This window comes from Myodes glareolus, chromosome 16 (assembly GCF_982192425.1).
Source record: "Myodes glareolus chromosome 16, mMyoGla1.1, whole genome shotgun sequence".
Classification (NCBI taxonomy): domain Eukaryota; kingdom Metazoa; phylum Chordata; class Mammalia; order Rodentia; family Cricetidae; genus Myodes; species Myodes glareolus.
Window position 1 is genome coordinate 48,013,449 of NC_142041.1, and position 6,891 is coordinate 48,020,339.

A 6,891-nucleotide genomic window follows, 5' to 3' on the forward strand; every position below is an offset into this window, starting at 1 on the left:
GTGGGTTTCCCCATCATGGTCTTGAGCTCTTTGTTCATATTCTCACTCCTCCCACTCTTCAACTGGACTTTAGGAGCTCAGTCCAGTGCTTCGATGTTGGTCTCTGCTTCGTTTTTCACCAGTGAGGGAAGACTGCTTTAATTGGCAGAGAAAGGCGCAACACAGCAAAATGGGGCTGACTTTCAAGGAGGTGTCTGGAGAGAAGGCTTTTGGACTGCCGCCGCTCAGGACAGCCAGGACAGCCCAGAGAATTTGTCCACAGAAAGGAGTACTTATGAAAGTGCAGCCGGAGAGGTACAAGCCTCTGCAAGAAGTCATTCCCTAAAATTGACAAGTGAGAAACTGATTCTAAGCAATCGTCCCACTCAGGACTGGCAACATCCCAGCAATTATCTTGGAAAGCCAGGCAGAAACTTGCAGGAGTGCAGAGCTCTAGAAAGGGAAAGAAAACATTTAAACACGAGGACCTTTTATCTTTAAGAGTCCCGAAGGGCTGTGGTGGCTAATGTCAGCGTTAGGACCAGACTTGGCAGTTGGCTGCAGGCCTGGTCTCTGGAGTGCACTTTTTAGCAGGAGAACCAAACATGAGAAGAAATGAGGAAAGGCAAACTCTCTGGAGGGGATATTTGCATCGGCCAGAATCGGCTGGAAGTCGTGGACTGAAATCCAGCACAGTGAAATGCCCTGTCTTAAATAGCTGGTGTTTTCTTTCAAGTTCTTTCAGACCTGTCAAAAACGCAGTCATGGTCAGCTCTATTTACCCCCAAGAGCTTGGATTTGCAGCCTTCGCTCCAACACAGTCAGTCCGTTCCTTCCCAAGTATGACACGACCAAACTAACTGGCCACTCGACCTGCTTCGAGTCACAACTTCCACGTGCGCTTCGGATTACATCACCATTGTCTCTCATCCTTATTCTCTAGAGGAAAGACTAGCAAGTCTAGAAGAACTCGGTTATGCAAACATGGCCTCCCTAGATTATCACCTTCCTGTTCTCCTTTTTTACCCAGGTAGTCCTACTGCCAATCTTTCTTAGTAAGTGGCACAACCATAACTCTTTTACCAAAACTTCCACCATTTTGCCCATTTCTCTCATGTTCAATTTCCTAGAGTGGAAAGGGATGGTGGGGTTACACACTTGATTCAATGATTCAGCTCATCATAAAGGTTCCCCAAAATATATCGCCACAATCTTATGTATTGTATTTTATTCTTATTTTTAATTGATGTGTAAAATTATATTTCTATGGAGTAGACATGCTATAGTGAAATGCATGTAGTTTATAACATGGCTAAATCAAGTTAATTTGAACGGTGTCATGTTTCATGTCTGTGCTTTGGAGAATACACAATTCCTCTTAGCAGAAAATTGTTCAGTATTCTACCCACAGTCGCTGAGTTGCAATTGGATATCTTGAGTTTGTTGCGCCCACTGAGTAGCACTGCTGCTCCTCTGTCAGGAAAGCATGCTGTCAGTCCGTCAAGCAAGAACAGCAAGAGCATAGATGTATCCGACAGATCTACCTACATTTAAATCTTAGTTCTGCCTCTCACAAGCGGTGATTTTGTAAAGCTTAATACCTCTTCCACAAAATGGGCATGACATTAATAGCCTTTTAGCCAGGGCATTCTTAGAAGGATTAATTTAACACATTAAAACACTTATGTAAAAATCTGGCATGTGTTTAGTATATGTGAACTTTCTGAGACAGAAAGTGAAGTGAGAAATTAATAGAAGCCACAGACAGAATGATAGGATGTCTGTGTTCTGGCCAGTTTTAGGTCAGCTTGACACAAACTAGAGTTATCGGAAAGGAGGGAACATCAACTGAGAAAACGACTCCAAAAGATCCAGCTATAAGGCATTTTCTTTATTAGGGATTGTTTGGGGAGGAGTCAGCCCATGGAGAGTAGTGGTATCTCCGGGCTGGTGGTCCTGGGTTCTACAAGAAAGCAGGATAAGCAAAGCCATAGAAGTGAAACAGTGAGCAGCACTCCTCCATGGCCTCTGCATCAGCTCCTGCCTCCGGGTTCCTGCCCTACTTGAGTTCCCATCTTGACTTCCTCTGATGATAAATTGTGAGAGGGCAGCATAAGCTGAATAAACCTGTTGCTCCCCAAGTGGCTTTGGTCATGGTGTTTCATCATAGCAATAGAATCATAGCAATAATAATTCTAATTAATATACGCGTGCCTTCACGACACACATACATGCATGCACACACAGAGAAAGCAACAGAGAAAATGGTCGAATCAACACAGCAGAGAAATGGGCATTGATCAACCGGTTAGGATATTTAGTTACCCAGCAGTCAGAGCTGATTGTTGTTCACAAACACCAGCTGGATAAGACTATTGATTGCTTTCCTTCCGTGGCAGCTGGCATAGCATCTCCCAGTACTATGAAATCTGGTGCTTAGGCAAGAAGCTTTCAAGACAGATCCAGCTTGAATCCTTCATATGCTGTGTCCAAAGAGTTTAGTATCTTCAGCATTATGGACTTAACTTCAACTTCCGGCAGATAACCAGAGGCAACAGCACTAGCCTATATTGTTTTGTCGGTCTCTTGGATTCCCTTGAGCAATGATCCTCAAGGAAGTTTTTTGTACCTAAAAATGAGCCTAGTACTGAGGCTTTTGTTAGACAGTTAATGGCTACTGATGGTAAAGTGAAGTTTTTAAACTGTGTGCATCCGTTGTGTTGTACACGAATAATATGATTCCCCATGGCTTTTTTTCAAAAATCCTTAATGTTATTTGTTCCTCCTTTTTCCCCCTTCTTCCATGTTGTCTCTCCTCTCTCCAAATCCAAGCTACCCTGTTTTCCTCATTTCTCACTTCATTAATCTGTATACTGCCACTCCTGTCTTGACAGCTCATCTCCCATGGTCGCTTTTCACTTTTCTTGTTTTTTCAGTTACTCCAGGTTATATGCTTATATCTGAATATTTGGAGCTAGAAACCACAGATCAGAAAAAGAATGAAGAATTTTTCCTTCTGTGACTGGATTACCTTAGTTATATTCATTTAGTTGCAAATTAGATGATTTCATTTTTCTTTATACCAAAATACTTCTATTGTGAACAATATACTATACTTACTATTTTCATTTTCTTTTTATGAGTTGGAAGAAATGTCAGTTATTTTTATTTCCTAGCTATTATGAATAGATCATCAATGAACATGACTGGGGAAGGTTGTTGAGTCTTTTGGGTATATGCCTAGGAGTACAGCTGGGTCTTACAGTAGATTTCCTTTGGTAATTCCCCACACTGATGGCCATAGTGCCTGCACCAGTTTGCAATCCTAACAACATGGAACAAGAGTTTCTTTTTCTCCACATCCTCACCACACTGGTTGTCAATTGCTTTCTCAGTCATATTCATTTTGACTGGGGCAAAATGAAATCTCAAAATTGTTTTAATTTACATTTCCCTAGTTGTATAAACCTAGACAACTTGTCAATGGTTGGTGGTATCCTAGAACTTAGAGAAATCTACTAATTTCTAACTGATTATTAGTAGCTCTCCTTATATTCTAGAGAGATGGCTCAGCAGTTAAGAGAACTGTCTGCTCTTCCAAAGGTCCCGAGTTCAATTCTTGAAACCACATGGTGACTCACAACCATCTGTAAGGAGATCTGGTGCCCTCTTGAAGAAGAGACCTGGTCAGTCACCCTCATCAGCTTAGACCATGAAACTCAATATGAACAAGTTTAACAGAACCACTATATATGGACTGCCCATGGATGCTTCAGCAATAAAAAAATAATTTTTATATCCACAGATAAGTGGAGCCCTCACCCCTTCTCAAATAAGCTTTTTTTTTTTCAATGCAGACAAAGGCCATTACCAAAAGCCAGAACTGATCAACTCGCATAGAACAACGGACTGTTATGTACTCAACTCCAGGTTATATATCTACAATACAACCCTACAACCAAGGCTCGGGGAACAACACAAACGAGTGGGTGGAAAGATTGTAAAAGCCAAAGAACAAAGTGTGCTGAAAGATTGTGTCTTCAAGTTATGACAGGGATATGAAATCTCAACAAGACTGCTGGATCAACCTGGACAGTGACAACACCAGCTGACATGCCAACAAAGAAGGAGAAAATCTTAACAGGGCCCCACCTCTAGATGAAAAGCTACAAGTAATTAAAGAATGCTGAGAGAAGGGAATTTAAATATCCCCGGGGATAAGCTCACTAATTTGTTATCCAACACCAAGTAATCGGTGCTAAAAATATAAACATACAAGAAACTAAATGAACTAAAAGCCTGTGTTTATATATTCATTCATTAATGTGTGTGTGTTGCATGTGTATGTAACAATAATAATTGAAGAGAAACAGGTCACAAATTTGAGAGTTAGAGGCATGGGAGGTATTGGAGGAAGAAGGAGAGAAATGATGTAATTATAATTCTATCAAATATTTATAAATCTGAGACATTCTCCCAATATTACTTTGTCTCTGAGTTCATGGGTATTTATAAGTCATCAGCGTTTTCAACAAATCTATAAAAAAAAAACCCAAATATGTTAATTCCATGTGTTTGGGGTGTTGTGTGATATTTTGTTCGTGTTCTGACAAAGTTTGCCTGGTTATCAGAGGGCAGAGCTAACCACTATTTAGCCATAGAAACTGAACAGTGGTGGCTCAGACCTTTAATCCCAGCACTCTGGAGGTGGAGACAGGAAGTGGCAAGGTGGGGTGGAGACAGAATCTCTGCCCTTCAGGTTGGAGTATCAGAGAGGTAAGAGGTCATTGGTGTCTGCTCCTCTCTTTCTCTGATCTTTCAGGTTATTACCCTGATATCTGACTCAGGGTTTTTATTGATTTAGATTAATTAGATTAACATTCCATTGTGGGTTCTGAGAATCACAGTTGTAATACAATCTCCTTTTTGCCTTCCTGAGTCTCCTTTTATTTTGTTGGTCTTGGTTTTTTTGTTTGTTTGTTTGGTTGGTTTTTGTTTTTTGCATATGTAATGCCAAGGATTTTTATTTGTACCTTGGAAGAAGATTAGAGAAAATGATGTATCTGAAAAGCATGTATTATCTTTGAATTTATATATTAAGATTTACAGATACACATACACACACACACATATATGCACACACAAGCACCCAAGGGCACAGACATCTATGACATTCAGAAACTTTCTCTTTTCACAGCCACATGCATTGAATACAGCAGAATTGTTTAGCCAGTCCCCTGTGTATGGACATTTGAATAATCATCTCCAGTTATGACAGTTCTATATGTTAAGGTATGTATGTATTTTATATGCAAATATTTTTATTGGACAAGTCTTCCAAAAGTATAATGACTTAAAAAAGCTATATGCATTACAAATGTTTTAACTGTGGCCAATCTATCCTTAATAGGATGGTGACAAGTTATACTTCAACAAGTTAAGTTTTCCACATAAAAATTATTATTGTCAATAGTTTTTCCAAATTTATATGTTAAAAGGGTGTGTCATAGTTCACATCCATCATTTTTAAAGGAGGTTAGCATCAGCACCTTCCTATTCTGTGAATTTCTTGCTCATTTCCTTTGTATAATGTTCAGTTAGTTGAGACTTTATTTCTTCGTCTGCTTTATAAATTAAAAGCAAGCTACAATTTAAATATATTAAAATCCATGTATCCTTTCAAAATAGGCAATTATTTTTTAGTGCTGAAAAATGTTCCCTCACGGAGAATTGCAAATTCAAGAACACATTGGCTCCATAACAAGACTGCTTCAAATAAATCAATATGGCAGACTATGGGGCACCTAATGAGTCTACGGGAAGATGTTAGAAAACCTCGGCTGATGCCAAGCAGAATAACTGTTTGTACATGTGTGCATATATACATATTAGTGTGTTTATGTATATAACGTGTTTACATGCACTTGTGTCCTTTTGTATGTGGGGAGAGGACCTAATATGTCTGTGATAAGAGAAAATTCTTAGGTTTTAGTTCTGGTCCCTCCTCTTCATTTGAAACAACTTCTCTTTGCTATTCATTGCTGTGAACACCATGGTGTTGGCCTAAAAGCATCTGCGGATTCTCCTGCAGCTGCCACTCTTTGTCTCACCATAAGAAAGCTAGGACTGAAGATGTGTTCTACATAAGGTTACCATGTCAAAGGTTTTACTCCTTAGGCCACTTCCAAGTTCCAACACTTCAATCTCTTTAAAGAGAGTAGCACCATCTACCTGAATGTACTTGGGAACAAGTCAGCTGTCTAAGGCCCATGAGATTTCGGTTTTTCCTTGATGTCTCCTCATTTAGAAAATGCTATGTGCAACACACGCTTTCAAATCAGCTCAGCAAAAGATCAGCACACACTCTGACTGCTGCACTGCCACCAAGGACGTTGAAGACAAATTTTGTCAGTGTTTGCAGGAAGAAGCAAATGCAATTGACATCTCAGAAATACTCCAAAGAATATAGTTTACCTTCATAGTTTTTATTTCTAAGTTTATTTCCATTTCTTTATTGAATAAAGCTATACTTTAAAAATCTCTTCCAAAAAAAAAAAAAATGTTCCCTCACATAGCTACAAACAAAATTACCATATAAGATATTTCTATTGCTTAAAAAGGTCCCTGAAGTCCACTTGGCATAAATTGCCCTTCCCTTTGCTAGGAGCCTCAAATATCATCTAATTAACAAAAGGTTGACTTAATTAAGAAGAGCTATGAAGGTGTTGCTTCATCCCCCTACCCCTGCTTCTGACTCTCCGTCTCTGTCCCTTTCTCCCTCCCCATCCCAGTTCTAGAAGAGAATATGGAGATATGACTGTCCTGTCATAAGATCATGAGTTCTTACAAAAAACAAAAACCAGCTTCCATGAGCCTTATGCTATATTTAGCACTTGCAAGTGTTTAATCAAC